Here is an 18,805-nt window from a genome sequence, read left to right as displayed (position 1 = left end):
CTGGATATTTAACTCCCAGTCGTGACCACCCTGTAACCATGTCTCCGTAATGGCTACCAAATCATATTCATTCGCGATGATTTGTGCCGTTAACTCATCAACCTTATTACGAATGCTACGAGCATTCAGGTAAAGTGCCTTTATGCTAGCTTTCTTACCCTCATGATTTCCAACATCTCTAATAACTCCTGAGTTATTAGTTTAGTTTAGAGATACAGCACTGAAACAGGCCCTTCGGCCCACCGAGTCTGTGCCCACCATCAACCACCCATTTATACTAATCCTACACTAATTCCATATTCCTACCACATCCCCACCTGTCCCTATAGTTCCCTACCACCTACCTATACTAGGGGCAATTTATAATGGCCAATTAACCTTTCAACCTGCAAGTCTTTTGGCATGTGGCAAGTTATCCTTCCTTTCTGATTCTTTCATAGTCTGCCTTGAACTTAAACCCTCCTGCACACATGTTAACCTGCTGCTTACCATTTTATTTACCATCATACTCCCTGTCGTTTTCCCTTTCCCTTCTCCCCGAGTCACTAGTTTAAAGTCCTAGAGACCACCCTATTTATCCGTTTCGCGAGAACACTGGTTCCAGATCGGTTCAGGTGGAGACCGTCCCATCGGTACAGATCCCCCCAGGTTCCAAAACTGATGCCAATGCCCCATGAAATGGAACCCCTCTTTCCCACACCACTCTCTTAGCCACGTGTTTACTTCCCTAATATTCTTATCCCTAAACCAATTTGCACGTGGCTCGGGCAGTAATCCGGAGATTATGACCCTCGAGGACCTGTTCCTTAATTTCGTTCCTAGTGCTTTATAATCCCCAAACAGGTCTTCCATCCTCGCCTTGCCTATGTTGTTAGTCCCAATGTGGACCACAACAACTGGATCCTCCCCCTCCCGCTCCAATATCCTTTCAAGCCGGTCAGAGATGTCCTGCACCCTGGCACTGGGCAAGCAACACACCATGTGGGACTCCCGATCCGGCTTGCAAAGGATACTATCTATCCCCCTAATTATAGAATCCCCTATAACTACCACTTGTCTTTTTGCTCCCCCCTCTTGAATGGCCTTCTGCACCATGGTGCCATGGTCAGTTGGCTCATCCTCCCCGCAGCCCTTTTCCTCATCCACACAGGGAGCAAGTATCTCGTACCTGTTGGATAAGGTCAAAGGCTGAGGCTCCTCCATTCCTGAACTCAGGATCCCCCTACCTGCCTCACTTGCAATCACACCCTGTTGTCCCTGATCACTAACTGAATTTGAATTACTTAATCTACCAGGTGTGACTGCCTCCTGAAACAAAACGTCCAGGTAACTCTCCCCCTCCCGGATGTACTGCAGTGTTTGAAGCTCAGACTCCAGATCATCAGCTCTGAGCCGGAGTTCTTCCAGCAACCAACACTTGCTGCAGATGTGGTCACTGCCGTTCACAATGGGGACAGCCAGCTCCCACATCATACAGCTACAGCACATCACCTGCCCAGCCATCTCTACTTAGTTAATTACTTTATTAATTTATATAAATTTATGAGCTAAATACTTTGATACTTCTCTGCTGTGGTCTTTTTCAAATAACCAATTAATAGATAAGTCAAAAAAGTAAAAGAAGAAAGTAAATTTTTACCAATCACACGATACAGCAGAAATAAAATAAAAAGCTTACCTTATCTCGAGCCCCGCACTCCTTCCTTGTAGAGTGGAGATCCTCCAGTAATCTACTCCCAGCCATCCCTCTAACCTCACACTCTTCCTCGGAGGCCTGCAGCTCTATCTCAAGCCTACTCACTTGCTTCCTGAGCTTCTGGATTTGCTTTTACAGACATAGCAGCCACACAGCCTTTTCATTAGACTTTTTGTGACTATTGCTATCTGTCCATTTCTCTGCCCCCTGCTGAGGGCAGTCAGAATGGATCATGTCCAGAATCCACGGCTGGACCACATTAATTTTCACATACATGTATGAGGAAATTCTTTCCTCCATATCCAAACATTCACCTGAAAACATATCCATATCTTTCATTGAGTTCACTGCCAAACCTCCTACCTGATTCACCAGATCTGTAGGGTATTTCCGATCTTGTGAGGGTCGTTCAGCCTTGCTGGGCATGACCGAACCCACTTATTTACAGTCGAACGTCTGGACTTACCCTTATGAATCACACTGAAGGATGATGAATAGTGCAATCGATACAGGTTGCATATTTTGAATAATTAAAGTATGTTTAATATGTACAGCGATTCTCAATATGGCAAATCCAATACTAACGCTCCTATAGGACTGACAACAAATAAATTACTTCCCCTTGGATATCTTAAACTAAGCCGCTCCATGTTCCCTTACTCACGGTCGGTTAATTTCCAACACTACACTAACCTCCTTTTCTAAGGTTTGGTCAGGACATGTAGAGGTAACTCTCCACATGGCTGTGAGTTGACTATTCTGCAGGCTGCGGATGAAATGCTCACCCTGCTGACTTTGGCTGCTGGGTTGTGTCTACTATGATGGAATTCCTTGGGGGCCGTACCCGTTCGTTCGGGCATGTGACTTCTATTGGTCCTGGTTGTCGAGAGAGCTGGTGGACAGCCATAACGGCGGTGCTAAAGTGTGGTGAGTTGAAGAGACTTAGAAGTTGGCAGGAAAAAAGACAAAAGCGCAAGGGGAGAGCCAACTGTGTAACAGCCAAGACAACCAATTTTATCTGCAGCACCTGTGGAGGAGTCTGTCACTCTAGAATTGGCCTTTACAGCCACTCCAGGTGCTGCTCCACAAACCACTGACCACTTCCAGGTGCTTACCCATTGTCTCTTGAGACAAAGAGGCCAAAGTAGAAGAAATAGACAGTTGTAGAGAGAGCAGCGTGCGTTGATCCTCTGTCCTATAGAGCTGTGTGGCTGGTCTCCATTTGACATCAACTGTTTGACCCTCCTCTCCTTCCTCAGGTGCTTCAGTTCTACTGTTACAGCACTCTTGCTTTGCTTCCCCCCAGAACAGAATGTTGCCTTGTTTTCTGACTGATCTTGTCAGACGGGGAAAATGCTCCGATTGGTCCCTGGAGAGAAAGTTTTGTTTGAATGTGTAGTATTTTCCCCCTCTCATCCAGCTGGTTTCAGGGGGGCAAGGGAGGGGAGGGAACAATGGGAACTGCTGGTCTTGCGTCATCTAGTTGCTATATGAGGTGTGAACTGTTTCAAATGGGTTCTGTTGCCCAGACCGATTAACTTGATTATGTGGGGCGACACAGTGGCGCAGTGGGATATGGGCCCCAGAAGTGCAGAAGGTGTTAGTTTTGGCAGGCATCAAGATCGGCGCAGGCTTGGAGGACCGAATGGCCTGTTCCTGTGCTGTACTGTTCTTTGTTCTTTGTTCTTTAGTCTTGAGAACTCATGTAGATTCCCTGAAAGTTTTGAAAGTTAGGCAAGCTGCGGAAATTGCTTATGATTTTGAGCTTGTGAATAAGCTAAAACCTTTTGTCTGTCACCCCCGTAAACCCAAGAAGGATAGAAAGTGGGAGAGTGAAAGGAAGGCAAGTAGCCAGGGTAAGGAAGGAACTGCTGGGATTGCCCCAGGATCACCTCCTCAGGCCAGAATCACAGAATCGTTACAGTGCAGAAGGAGGCCATTCAGCCAATCGTGTCCATTCTAGCTCTCCGAAACAGCAAGTCCCTTAGTTCCATTCCCCTACATTCTCCCCGTAACCCTGCACATTCTTCCTTTTCATATAACTGTCTTATTTCCTTTTGAATGCTTCAACTCAACCCGCCTCCACCACTTTCTCAGACAGCGCATTCCAGACCTTAACCACTCACTGCATGAAAAAGATTTTCCTCATGTCACTTTTGCTTCTTTGACCAAATACTTTGATTCTGTGCCCTCTCATTCTCGATCCTTTCACGAGTGGGAAAGGTTTCTCTCCAACTACTATGTCCAGACCCTCATAAATTTGAATACCTCTGTCAAATCACCTCTCAGCCTTCTCCTCTCTGAGGAAAACAGTCCTAACTTCTCCAAGCTATCTTCATAACTGAAATTCCTCATCCCTGGAACCATTCTCATGAGTTCTTGCCAGAAAGGAAGTTGATGAAGGTAGAAATGAGGTTTGAAAGCCAAAGTGTTATCATTACCACAAAACAGGTCAGCTTCATTCAGAATGCTAGAAGTTGCAAAGTAAACCCATAGGACTTGTTGGGTACACAAAGCTAATGCAGAGCAAAGAGCTCTGACTAAGAGTATAGCAGTGCAGGCTGTAGCTTTAATGGTGGCTGTAAAACCAGATACATAAACTAAAATGAGTGTAGAGGTTAAGAATAAGATAATCAAAAGTCATAACGAATTTTTGTGAAAGGGAAAAGTAACTTCATTTCCTTGAAATGAGGCAGGAAAACGTATCATTATACCGAGGGACACAGGAGCAACCCATATATTCTTGCTGGGGAAAGATATGAGGTTTCCACCACAGAGCACCTGCAAAGCTGAAGTTTTATTTAATGGAATTGGCGGGGAGTGTATACCCACACCTTTGGGATAGCAACTGTAGGAGTTGTCCACAGTTTGCCAGTAGAGGGAATTGATCTACTCCTAAGATCAGATTTGACTGGATCAAAAGTATCAGTTTCTCATCTAATTGCAGAGGAACCAAGTGAAGTTAGCGAAACGGAACAATTACAGGAACAAGTTCCAGGAATATTTTCTGCATGTTTAGTCATCTGAGCAATGGCTTAAACAGGTTCCGTTATTCAAGGTAAAAGTGGCAGCACAAACAAATAGCCAAGTATCTGAAACCTTATTTGGGGATTTAGATAATCCTAATGACATGTTTAACAGATCTTCTATATTTGCAGCATAGCAAGCTGATCCAGAGTTATGCAGAATGGCACAGACGGCTCTGACAGAAGCTGAGGCAAAAGGAGTTCCAGAAGACTATTACATGGAAAATGGGGTTTTGAGGAGGACATGAAGACTGCCTCATAGACCTGTGGGTGAACTTTGGACAATTGTTGGCCAGATAGTCGTGCCAACTAAATTAGAGATTATTAAGGTTAGCACATGAAATTCCGGTTGCAGAACATAGTGGGATTCTGAAGACTAAATCACACATAAGTCAACATTATTTGGCCAGACTTTACAAAGGATGTGAGGCAACTTTGTAGGACATGCTATATCTGACAAATGGTGGGAAACTGCAACCTACCATAAAACCTGCAGCACTAATTCCCATAGCAGCGATTGAGGAACCATTTAGCAGGTTATTGGTAGAGTATGTTGGACACTTGCCAAAAACTAAAGTGGACATCAATGCATATTTACTATCATGGATATGTCTCCTCGATTTCCAGCGGCCATCCCTTTGGGGACAATTACAGCTAAAATAGGAGTAGAAACGTTTACCCAATTCTTTACAAGATATGGATTACCACTTGAAGTTCAATTGGATCAAGGTTCGAATTTCACGTCGAAGCTATTTTAAGAAATCATGGGCAATTTGAGTATCAGACAATTGAAATCATCAGCATATCACCCACAGTCACAGGGAGCTTCAGAGAGGAAACACCAAACCCTCAGAACAATGATTAGAACCTGCTGTCATGAATATCCACATGACTGGGATGAAGGACAAGACCTTCTTTCATGTGCCACCAGAGACTCACCGAATGAGTCTCCAGGCTTCAGTCCTTTTGAACTGGTTTACGGATGAAGTAAGAACTCCTCTAAAACTCATAAAAGACAGATTCTTAGAGCAAAGGAATGAATCTTTGATACTACACTATGTATCTGTGTTCCGGGAAAGGCTCATGAAAGCAGTTTTGTGTGGCTCAGGAACACTTTAAAGCATCCCAAGCTGAGAAGAAAAAATGGGCAGACAAGAATGCAAAGACCCACAATTTTCAACCAGGGGATGAAGTATTGGTGTTGTTACCATTTCAGGGGGAACCATTTAAAGCATGGTTCAGTGGCCCATATAACGTGATTAAAAGAGCGAGCAAGGTAGATGACTTGATTGGCACCCCTGATCGCTGGAAAAAGAACCGGTTGTGTCAAATCAATATGTTAAAGCAGTAATATCGCAGGAGCAGGATAAGCCAGTACAGGTATGTCAGGTAATCAGGACTGTTGAGAAGGAAAAAGAATATTTTTTGATTTAGAGATACAGCACTGAAACAGGCCCTTCAGCCCACTGAGTCTGTGCCGACCATTAATCACCCATTTATACTAATCCTACATTTATCCCATATTTCTACCACATCCTCACCTGTCCTTGTATTCCCCTACCACCGACCTATACTAGGGGCAATTTATAATGGCCAATTTACATATCAACCTGCAAGTCTTTTGGCTGTGGGAGGAAACCGGAGCACCCGGAGGAAACCCATGCAGACACAGGGAGAACTTGCAAACTCCACACAGGCAGTACCCAGAATTGAACCCGGGGCGCTGGAGCTGTGAGGCTGCGGTGCTAACCACTGCACCACTGTGCCGCCCCGGAAGTGAGGAATGAGGCAGAAGGAGACCGAGACAATTCTCTGATTGAACCTCCAACTATCAGGTTAGCGAATATGGAATGGCTAGGAAAATTGGACAACATGTTTTTGTACTTACAGACAAAACAACGTGAAGAACTAACCAGGCTTTTCACAACATTTAAAAGAGTCTGCAGGGATAAGGCAGGATGTACAACCTTAACCATACATGATGTGGATATAGGGGAATCCATTCCTTTAAAACAACATCCTTACTGCTTAAGACCAAACAAACAGGCCCAAGTAAAAGCAGAAACCCAATACATGCTGGAAAACAACTTGATCAACCTGAGTCAAAGCAGCTGGAGTTCACTAATAGTTCACCTAAACCTGACTGGTCAACCTGGTTTTGTATAGACCACAGAAAAGTCAATGCAGTAACGAAGGCAGCATCCTACCCAATTCCGCATTTAGAAGACTGGATCGACAGAGTGGGCAGTGCTAGATTTCTTACCAAGATCGACTTGTTAAAGAGATACTGGCAAGTTCCTTTGACTCCTTGAGCCAAAGAGATATCGGCTTTTGTAACACCTGACGATCTCTATCAGTCCCAGGTGATGGCATTCGGGCTAAAAATGCCCTCGTCATTTTTCAAAGATTAATGAATCAGGTAGTAGTCAGTGTTCCCAAGGGTATCTCGATGATGTTCCACTTGGCAAGAACTGTTAAACCAGCTAAAATAAAAACAAGAAATGCTGCAAATGCTCAACCGGTCTGGCAGCATCCATGGAGAGATAAGCACAGTTAACATTTCAGGTCAGCGACCCATTGCCAGGCATCGTTTGAAAAGCTGAAGGCAATCTTAACTAATGAACCAGTACTCCAAATTTTGCTAAACTCTTCAAAATAGCGATCGATGCCAGCGACCTGGGGCTTGGTACAGTCCTATTGCAGGATGATGAATTGGGCACAGTCCTATTGCAGGATGATGAATAGGGCACAGTCCTATTGCAGGATGATGAATTGGACACAGTCCTATTGCAGGATGATGAATTGGGTACAGTCCTATTGCAGGATGATGAATTGGGTACAGTCCTATTGCAGGATGATGAATTGGACTCAGTCCTATTGCAGGATGATGAATTGGGTACAGTCCTATTGCAGGATGATGAATTGGGTACAGTCCTATTGCAGGATGATGAATTGGGCACAGTCCGATTGCAGGATGATGAATTGGGTACAGTCCTAGTGCAGGATGATGAATTGGACACAGTCCTATTGCAGGAAAATGAATTGGACACAGTCCTATTGCAGGATGATGAATTGGGCACAGTCCTATTTCAGGATGATGAATTGAGCACAGTCCTATTGCAGGATGATGAATTGGGTACAGTCCGATTGCAGGATGATGAATTGGGTACAGTCCTATTGCAGGATGATGAATAGGGCACAGTCCTATTGCAGGATGATGAATTGGGCACAGTCCTATTGCAGGATGATGAATTGGGCACAGTCCTATTGCAGGATAATGAATTGGACACAGTCCTATTGCAGGATGATGAATTGAGCACAGTCCTATTGCAGGATGATGAATTGGGTACAGTCCTATTGCAGGATGATGAATTGGACTCAGTCCTATTGCAGGATGATGAATTGGGTACAGTCCTATTGCAGGATGATGAATTGGGTACAGTCCTGTGGCAGGATGATGAATTGGGCACAGTCCGATTGCAGGATGATGAATTGGGCACAGTCCTATTGCAGGATGATGAATTGGGTACAGTCCTATTGCAGGATGATGAATTGGGTACAGTCCTATTGCAGGATGATGAATTGGGCACAGTCCTATTGCAGGATGATGAATTGGGCACAGTCCTGTTGCAGGATGATGAATAGGGCACAGTCCTTTTGCAGGATGATGAATTGGGTACACTCCTATTGCAGGATGATGAATTGGGTACAGTCCTATTGCAGGATGATGAATAGGGCACAGTTCTATTGCAGGATGATGAATTGGGCACAGTCCTGTTGCAGGATGATGAATAGGGCACAGTTCTTTTGCAGGATGATGAATTGGGCACAGTCCTATTGCAGGATGATGATTTGGGCACAGTCCTGTTGCAGGATGATGAATAGGGCACAGTTCTATTGCAGGATGATGAATTGGGCACAGTCCTATTGCAGGATGATGAATTGGGCACAGTCCGATTGCAGGATGATGAATTGGGTACACTCCTATTGCAGGATGATGAATAGGGCACAGTCCTATTGCAGGATGATGAATTGGGCACAGTCCGATTGCAGGATGATGAATTGGGTACACTCTTATTGCAGGATGATGAATAGGGCACAGTCCTATTGCAGGATGATGAATTGGGCACAGTCCTATTGCAGGATGATGAATTGGGCACAGTCTTTTTGCAGGATGATGAATAGGGCACAGTCCTATTGCAGGATGATGAATTGGGTACACTCCTATTGCAGGATGATGAATTGGGTACAGTCCTATTGCAGGATGATGAATAGGGCACAGTCCTATTGCAGGATGATGAATAGGGCACAGTCCTATTGCAGGATGATGAATTGGGCGCAGTCCTATTGCAGGATGATGAATTGGGCACAGTCCTATTGCAGGATGATGAATTGGGCTCAGTCCTATTGCAGGATGATGAAGAGGGCACAGTCCTATTGCAGGATGATGAATTGGGCACAGTCCTATTGCAGGATGATGAATTGGGTACAGTCCTATTGCAGGATAATGAATTGGACACAGTCCTATTGCAGGATGATGAATTGAGCACAGTCCCATTGCAGGATGATGAATTGGGTACAGTCCTATTGCAGGATGATGAATTGGGTACAGTCCTATTGCAGGATGATGAATTGGACACAGTCCTATTGCAGGATGATGAATTGGGCACAGTCCTATTGCAGGATGATGAATTGGGCACAGTCCTATTGCAGGATAATGAATTGGACACAGTCCTATTGCAGGATGATGAATTGGACACAGTCCTATCACAGGATGATGAATTGGGCACAGTCCTATTGCAGGATGATGAATTGGGCACAGTCCTATTGCAGGATGATGAATTGGGCACAGTCCTAATGCAGGATAATGAAATGGACACAGTCCTATTGCAGGATGATGAATTGGACACAGTCCTATTGCAGGATGATGAATTGAGCGCAGTCCTATTGCAGGATGATGAATTGGGCACAGTCCTATTGCAAGATCATAAATAGGGCACAGTCCTATTGCAGGTTGATGAATTGGGTACACTCCTATTGCAGGATGATGAATTGGGTACAGTCCTATTGCAGGATGATGAATAGGGCACAGTTCTATTGCAGGATGATGAATTGGGCACAGTCCTGTTGCAGGATGATGAATAGGGCACAGTTCTATTGCAGGATGATGAATTGGGCACAGTCCTATTGCAGGATGATGATTTGGGCACAGTCCTGTTGCAGGATGATGAATAGGGCACAGTTCTATTGCAGGATGATGAATTGGGCACAGTCCTATTGCAGGATGATGAATTGGGCACAGTCCTATTGCAGGATGATGAATTGGGTACACTCCTATTGCAGGATGATGAATAGGGCACAGTCCTATTGCAGGATGATGAATTGGGCACAGTCCGATTGCAGGATGATGAATTGGGTACACTGTTATTGCAGGATGATGAATAGGGCACAGTCCTATTGCAGGATGATGAATTGGGCACAGTCCTATTGCAGGATGATGAATTGGGCACAGTCCTATTGCAGGATGATGAATAGGGCACAGTCCTATTGCAGGATGATGAATTGGGTACACTCCTATTGCAGGATGATGAATTGGGTACAGTCCTATTGCAGGATGATGAATAGGGCACAGTCCTATTGCAGGATGATGAATAGGGCACAGTCCTATTGCAGGATGATGAATTGGGCGCAGTCCTATTGCAGGATGATGAATTGGGCACAGTCCTATTGCAGGATGATGAATTGGGCTCAGTCCTAATGCAGGATGATGAAGAGGGCACAGTCCTATTGCAGGATGATGAATTGGGCACAGTCCTATTGCAGGATGATGAATTGGGTACAGTCCTATTGCAGGATAATGAATTGGACACAGTCCTATTGCAGGATGATGAATTGAGCACAGTCCCATTGCAGGATGATGAATTGGGTACAGTCCTATTGCAGGATGATGAATTGGGTACAGTCCTATTGCAGGATGATGAATTGGACACAGTCCTATTGCAGGATGATGAATTGGGCACAGTCCTATTGCAGGATGATGAATTGGGCACAGTCCTATTGCAGGATAATGAATTGGACACAGTCCTATTGCAGGATGATGAATTGGACACAGTCCTATCACAGGATGATGAATTGGGCACAGTCCTATTGCAGGATGATGAATTGGGCACAGTCCTATTGCAGGATAATGAATTGGACACAGTCCTATTGCAGGATGATGAATTGGACACAGTCCTATTGCAGGGTGATGAATTGAGCGCAGTCCTATTGCAGAATGATGAATTGGGTACAGTCCTATTGCATGATGATGAATAGGGCACAGTCCTATTGCAGGATGATGAATTGGGCACAGTCCTATTGCAGGATGATGAATTGGGCACAGTCCTATTGCAGGATGATGAATTGGGCACAGTCCTATTGCAGGATGATGAATTGGGCACAGTCCTATTGCAGGATGATGAATAGGGCACAGTCCTGTTGCAGGATGATGAATAGGGCACAGTTCTATTGCAGGATGATGAATTGGGCACAGTCCTATTGCAGGATGATGAATTGGGCACAGTCCTATTGCAGGATGATGAATTGGGCACAGTCCTATTGCAGGATGATGAATTGGGCACAGTCCGATTGCAGGATGATGAATTGGGTACACTCTTATTGCAGGATGATGAATAGGGCACAGTCCTATTGCAGGATGATGAATTGGGCACAGTCCTATTGCAGGATGATGAATTGGGCACAGTCCTATTGCAGGATGATGAATAGGGCACAGTCCTATTGCAGGATGATGAATTGGGTACACTCCTATTGCAGGATGATGAATTGGGTACAGTCCTATTGCAGGATGATGAATAGGGCACAGTCCTATTGCAGGATGATGAATAGGGCACAGTCCTATTGCAGGATGATGAATTGGGCGCAGTCCTATTGCAGGATGATGAATTGGGCACAGTCCTATTGCAGGATGATGAATTGGGCTCAGTCCTATTGCAGGATGATGAAGAGGGCACAGTCCTATTGCAGGATGATGAATTGGGCACAGTCCTATTGCAGGATGATGAATTGGGTACAGTCCTATTGCAGGATAATGAATTGGACACAGTCCTATTGCAGGATGATGAATTGAGCACAGTCCCATTGCAGGATGATGAATTGGGTACAGTCCTATTGCACGATGATGAATTGGGTACAGTCCTATTGCAGGATGATGAATTGGACACAGTCCTATTGCAGGATGATGAATTGGGCACAGTCCTATTGCAGGATGATGAATTGGGCACAGTCCTATTGCAGGATAATGAATTGGACACAGTCCTATTGCAGGATGACGAATTGGACACAGTCCTATCACAGGATGATGAATTGGGCACAGTCCTATTGCAGGATGATGAATTGGGCACAGTCCTATTGCAGGATGATGAATTGGGCACAGTCCTATTGCAGGATAATGAATTGGACACAGTCCTATTGCAGGATGATGAATTGGACACAGTCCTATTGCAGGATGATGAATTGAGCGCAGTCCTATTGCAGAATGATGAATTGGGTACAGTCCTATTGCAGGATGATGAATAGGGCACAGTCCGATTGCAGGATGATGAATTGGGCACAGTCCTATTGCAGGATGATGAATTGGGCACAGTCCTATTGCAGGATGATGAATTGGGCACAGTCCTATTGCAGGATGATGAATTGGGCACAGTCCTATTGCAGGATGATGAATAGGGCACAGTCCTGTTGCAGGATGATGAATAGGGCACAGTTCTATTGCAGGATGATGAATTGGGCACAGTCCTATTGCAGGATGATGAATTGGGCACAGTCCTATTGCAGGATGATGAATTGGGTACACTCCTATTGCAGGATGATGAATCGGGCACAGTCCTATTGCAGGATGATGAATTGGGCACAGTCCGATTGCAGGATGATGAATTGGGTACACTCTTATTGCAGGATGATGAATAGGGCACAGTCCTATTGCAGGATGATGAATTGGGCACAGTCCTATTGCAGGATGATGAATTGGGCACAGTCCTATTGCAGGATGATGAATAGGGCACAGTCCTATTGCAGGATGATGAATTGGGTACACTCCTATTGCAGGATGATGAATTGCGTACAGTCCTATTGCAGGATGATGAATAGGGCACAGTCCTATTGCAGGATGATGAATTGGGCGCAGTCCTGTTGCAGGATGATGAATTGGGCACAGTCCTATTGCAGGATGATGAATTGGGCTCAGTCCTATTGCAGGATGATGAAGAGGGCACAGTCCTATTGCAGAATGATGAATTGGGCACAGTCCTATTGCAGGATGATGAATTGGGTACAGTCCTATTGCAGGATGATGAATTGGGCACAGTCCTAGTGCAGGATGATGAATTGGACACAGTCCTATTGCAGGATAATGAATTGGACACAGTCCTATTGCAGGATGATGAATTGAGCACAGTCCCATTGCAGGATGATGAATTGGGTACAGTCCTATTGCAGGATGATGAATTGGGTACAGTCCTATTGCAGGATGATGAATAGGGCACAGTCCTATTGCAGGATGATGAATTGGGCACAGTCCTATTGCAGGATGATGAATTGGGCACAGTCCTATTGCAGGATAATGAATTGGACACAGTCCTATTGCAGGATGATGAATTGGACACAGTCCTATTGCAGGATGATGAATTGAGCGCAGTCCTATTGCAGGATGATGAATTGGGTACAGTCCTATTGCAGGATGATGAATAGGGCACAGTCCTATTGCAGGATGATGAATTGGGCACAGTCCTATTGCAGGATGATGAATTGGGCACAGTCCTATTGCAGGATGATGAATTGGGCACAGTCCTATTGCAGGATGATGAATTGGGCACAGTCCTATTGCAGGATGATGAATTGGGCACAGTCCAATTGCAGGATGATGAATTGGACACAGTCCTATTGCAGGATGATAAATTGAGCACAGTCCGATTGCAGGATGATGAATCGGGCACAGTCCTATTGCAGGATGATAAATTGAGCACAGTCCGATTGCAGGATGATGAATCGGGCACAGTCCTATTGCAGGATGATAAATTGAGCACAGTCCGATTGCAGGATGATGAATCGGGCACAGTCCTATTGCAGGATGATGAATTGGGCACAGTCCTATTGCAGGATGAAGAATTGGGCACAGTCCTATTGCAGGTTGATGAATTGGGTACACTCCTATTGCAGGATGATGAATTGGGCACAGTCCTATTGCAGGATGATGAATAGGGCACAGTCCTCATGCAGGATGATGAATTGGTCATAGAGAAGCCAGTGAAGTACTTTCCAAGAAAACTGAATTGCCATCCAAAAAAGTATTCCAATGTGGAAAAAGAAACATTCAACTTTTGCTGGCTGTGAAACCCCCACCCTGGGCATTGCTAATGGGATTTAGAGCATTCCTGTGTGGAGGGAACCAGGGCAAATTCACATCTACTTTTGGAGATCAGCAATATACAAGGAATTGTTCATCTCACTGTCAGCAGGTAAAAACATTTTAATCCCCTATTGTTAGTTACAATGTGTTGATGATTTGTTACTGGCTACAGAAAGAGCATAAGGAATTATTGTTGCAGCAGTTTTGGTTGTTGTTGGATGCAGAGTTCAAATTAAAATTAAAAAAATTCAAACTCATCCAATGAAGACTGAAGTCACCTCCTAGGAAATACACATAGAGAATCATAAAATGAGACATACAGAATGAGGCCACGCAACCCATCAGGCTGAATTTTGTTCAGCTCCCGTCGTTGGGCTCCATGGCGGGGGTGCAGGGTCCGGGTGCCGGACGTCCGGAGTGGCAGCGGCTCACCACAGAACCTGACGTGCCTTCACTTTCCCATCCAGGGAAAGCTGGCGCCACCGAGGTGGGAACTCAGGATTTATAATGTAGTGGGGAGCGGGGGGAACAGGGTTAACTCTGCATTTGTAGTCTGGTGGCAGGAAGAGGCGATCTCCACATTTTGTGCAGTTGGAGGCAGAGAGGAGAACACTTTAATCTAAGTGTTTTGGGTTGGGATGTTGGGGGGGGGAGGAAATGGGGTGAACATTTATTTTCGGTGTAGTCGGGGTGTACAGGGTTTAACTCTGCAGTCTCTGGGCAGGGCTGGCTGCCCTTTGAAAATGGTGCCAGCGCATCCGCCGAGACAGCTGATGCCGTTCATGGCGTCGCTGAGGCCGCCCCCGCCATGTGATTGGGGGAAGGGGCTGGCTCACCCTGCATATTTAAATGAGCTACCGCGTGCAAGAACACAGCGACACAGCGGCTCGTGGCCCATACATGCGGGCCGCCATTTTCTTCAAAACAAAATTCAGCCCATTGTGTCTCTGCTGGCTCTGGTACAGCTATCCAATGAATCCCACTCTCATGCTCTTTCCCCGTAACCCGATATATTTTTTCCCATCATGTAACTTTTCTATGGTTTCTGTGTATTTATTAAATTCTGTTTGAATGCTGCTCTTGAAACTCCTTCCACCACCTCTCAGGAAGTGCTCTCTGTGGTGTTCCTCACTTGCTGTATACGAATATACCAATCACAATGAGATGACTGGTATGAACAAGATCGGTTCCTTTATTTGAAGACTAGGACTGTTACATATTTATTACAGGACAGCCTATGAGGCCTGTCTAGCCTTGGGATCCACACACCACAATTGCACAATCACATGCTACATGGAAACACTTTCTTTTGAGATGATCACGCCCATTCTTTGTACATTACCTTAAAGCAACATCATGCAACTTTGCATATTTCAACTCGCTGGCTAAAAATGTTTTCTCATGTCGCCTCTGGTTCTCCTTTGCTAATCACCTGAAATCTCCGTCCTCTGGTTCCTGACTCTTTGGGCCCTGCAAACAGCTTCTCTTTATTTATTCTATCGAGACCGTTCATCATTTGGAACACTTCCATCAAACTTGCTCTTAACCTTCTCTGCTCCAGGAGAACAATCCCAGCTTCTCCAATGTCTCCACATAACAGAAGTTCCTCATCCCTCGTTCCATTTGAGTGAGTCTCTTCAGCACCCCATCAAAGGCCTTGACATCCTTCCTAAAGTGTGGTGCCCAGTAATCGACACCATGGGCAGAATTTTACCAGCCCCTGGGTGGCAGGCTGGGAGGTGGGGGGCCGGGTACAGCTCCCTTACACAGTCCCGTGGCCAGGGATGTTTCCCAGCAGTGGGCTGCGAGGTGGATCTGCTGTCCACTCCAAGGAGGTGAACAGTCAATTTGCATCATTAAAGGGTCTAGTGAGGGCCATGTCACAGGCCACCAGCATTTTGCTGATGTGGATGACCCGCACTGTGTGAGGAGGTTACTAGCTTCATGGAGCCTCTCTCCCTTCAGCAGCCCAGGGAGAGGGACAGGCTATTGTAACTGGAGACTCAAAGAGGGGGCCATGGGCAGGAAATGCAGCCCCCATGGCCCAACGATTCCCCCTGGGAGGGGCTTTCCCTCATATTCTCAGCCCTCTGAATTTTTATATTTTGTTTACTTATCTGGAGGCAGCCCATGAACTCTGACCTACCTCAGCAGTGCCCACCTCTCCTGTTGGCATTGGTGAAGCTTCAGAGCTGCCGGCCTCTGATTGGGCCAGCAGCATCAAGAGCTTCCCCCCCATCCAATTAGGAGGCTGTCTGCAGTAAAATTACTGAGTCGGTCCTGCTACCTGCAAGTGTGGTTTCTGAACCCGTATTTCGCCCCGACATCGAGGTCCCAAAAACAGCAGTATAGTTCAGCCCAATTCTCCAACTGAGGCCTAACCAGTGTTTTGTAAATGTTCAGCATAACTTCCTTGCTTCTGTACCCATTTCCTCCATTAATAAAGCCAAGGATCCCATAATCTTTTCCAACATCTTTCTCAACTTGTCCTGCCACCATATAGTACTCCAGCTGTGGCCTGACTAGTGTTTTCTTCAGTTCCAGGAGAACCTCCCAGCTTTTATAGTCCATACTTTGGCAATAAAGGCAAATATCCCAGATACCTTCTTCACCACCTTATCTCCATGATGAGCCACCTTCAGGGATTCCTCTACACCTCTCAGTATCCTACCATTTATTGTGTATTCCCTTGCCTTGTTAGCCTTTCCCAAATGCATTACCTCACAGTTCTCCGGATTGAACTCCATTTGACACTGTTCCGCCCACCCGACTAGCCCATTGATATCTTCCTGCAGTGTACAGCTTTCTTCTTCATTCTTGAACTGCTGCAGTTCGTGTGCTGTTAGGGAGAGAGTTCCAGGTTTCTGACTGTCGGTATGGCCATTTTTAAGCCCTCAAATCAAACCAGGCCAAAGAACACTTTGAATTCAGCTCAGTGAACTGTCCCTTTAAATCACTAAGAATTTGTCTCTGAATCAATTAAAAATCAATTAAAGAAATACAGTGACAGCCGATCAGGCACCAAACAGCAGGGAGTTCACCAGCCAGTCTTTGAATATTCAAAAGACCTGAAAAGGGATGCCATTCTCAGGACAAGTCATTTCAAATAAAATAAAACCCGTTATCAATTAACATCCACTCTAAACATCTCCAAGCTATGAAGATATGATCAGCTCATCTTCCCTCCATTTTTCACCTACTGTCCCCAAACGAGACAGGCAACCTTGTTCAAAAGAACTATTCAACAAGTTATATCTGGCCGGTCTGACACAAACACACAGGACAATAACAAGGCAGCTTTTGGTGTGAACCCACAACACTGTCACTGGTACAGGGTTTGCCCAATGAGGTTTTTGGGCAGATTAGTTCTTTTATCTTCAGCAGTAGCATTACAGAAACAGTATGAAAAGTCAGGCCAGCATCTCCAGCAATCTGTACAGAGTGAGTGCAGAGAACATCAGCACATCGAGACCACGGAGCTCACGTCTGAGTTTAGGACACAGAGGAAAAGAGGGGCATTGAAGTAAGGAGGTAAATCCTCAACCCAAGATAGAATGTGCACTGCAATAACAACAGGCCACTGCCAGCTGCAAGACATCGGACCCGTGAGTATCACCAACGAGACTACACCACACACTGCATGGGCTCGGGTCCCTCTATCAAACACACCAGGCATACAACTTAGGTTCGACTGGGTGGGTGGTGTTTTTATAACCATTGTACAAGATACAGCATCAGTGATGTCACTGTTGTTTTTTGTTTAATAAATACCCTTGTTTGATTCATCATATACCTGTGTGTTGTTTGACATCATTTTCAAATTCCACTTCGTAAACATCACACCGCCTTCGCCAAGAAACCCGCAAGTGAGTGTTGTGGGAGGAGAGATTTTCACCATTACAACCCCTCACAAGCCAATCACTTACAGCAGCTTTGTACAGGCTTTGGGGAGTCAGGAGGTGAGTTACTTGCTGCAGGATTCCTAGCCTCTGACCTGCTCTTGTAATCACTAAATTTATATGACTGGTCCAGTTCAGTTTCTGGTCAATAGTAACCCCCAGGCTTTTGATGGTGGGGGATGCCTCAATGGTAATGACATTGAACATCAAAGGGAGATGGTTGGATTCTCTCTTTTTGGAGATGGCCATTGCCTGGCACTTGTTGGCATGAATGTTACTTGTCACTTATCAGCTCAAGCCTGAATGCTGTCCAGGCCTTGCTGCATGTGGACACAGACAGCTTCAGTGTCTGAGGAGTCACGAATCATCAGCAAACATTCCGACTTCTAACCTTATGATGGAGGGAAGGTCATTGATGTAGCATCAAGGTGGTTGGGCAAAGGACATTACCCTGAGGAACTGATGCAGTGATGTTCCTGGACTGAGATGTTTGGCCTCTAACAATCACATCTTCCTTTGTGATAGATGTGGCTCCAACCAGTGGAGACTTTTCCCTCGATTCCTGTTGAATTCAATTTTGCTCGGGCTCCTTGATGCCACACTCAGTCAAATGCTGCCTTGGTGTCAAGGGCCACCTCACCTCTGGAATTCATCTCTTTTATCCATTTTGCCCTCTTTGGACCAAGACTGTAATGAGTTCTGGAGCTAAATGCCCCAGCAGGAACTCAAACTGAGCATCAGGGAGGAGGTTATTGCTGAGTAAGTGCTGCTGATAACACTG

This window comes from Heterodontus francisci, chromosome 3, assembly GCF_036365525.1.
Source record: "Heterodontus francisci isolate sHetFra1 chromosome 3, sHetFra1.hap1, whole genome shotgun sequence".
Lineage (NCBI taxonomy): Eukaryota > Metazoa > Chordata > Chondrichthyes > Heterodontiformes > Heterodontidae > Heterodontus > Heterodontus francisci.
The sequence above is the reverse complement of the archived record's forward strand: the minus strand, read 5'-3'. Positions refer to the sequence as shown.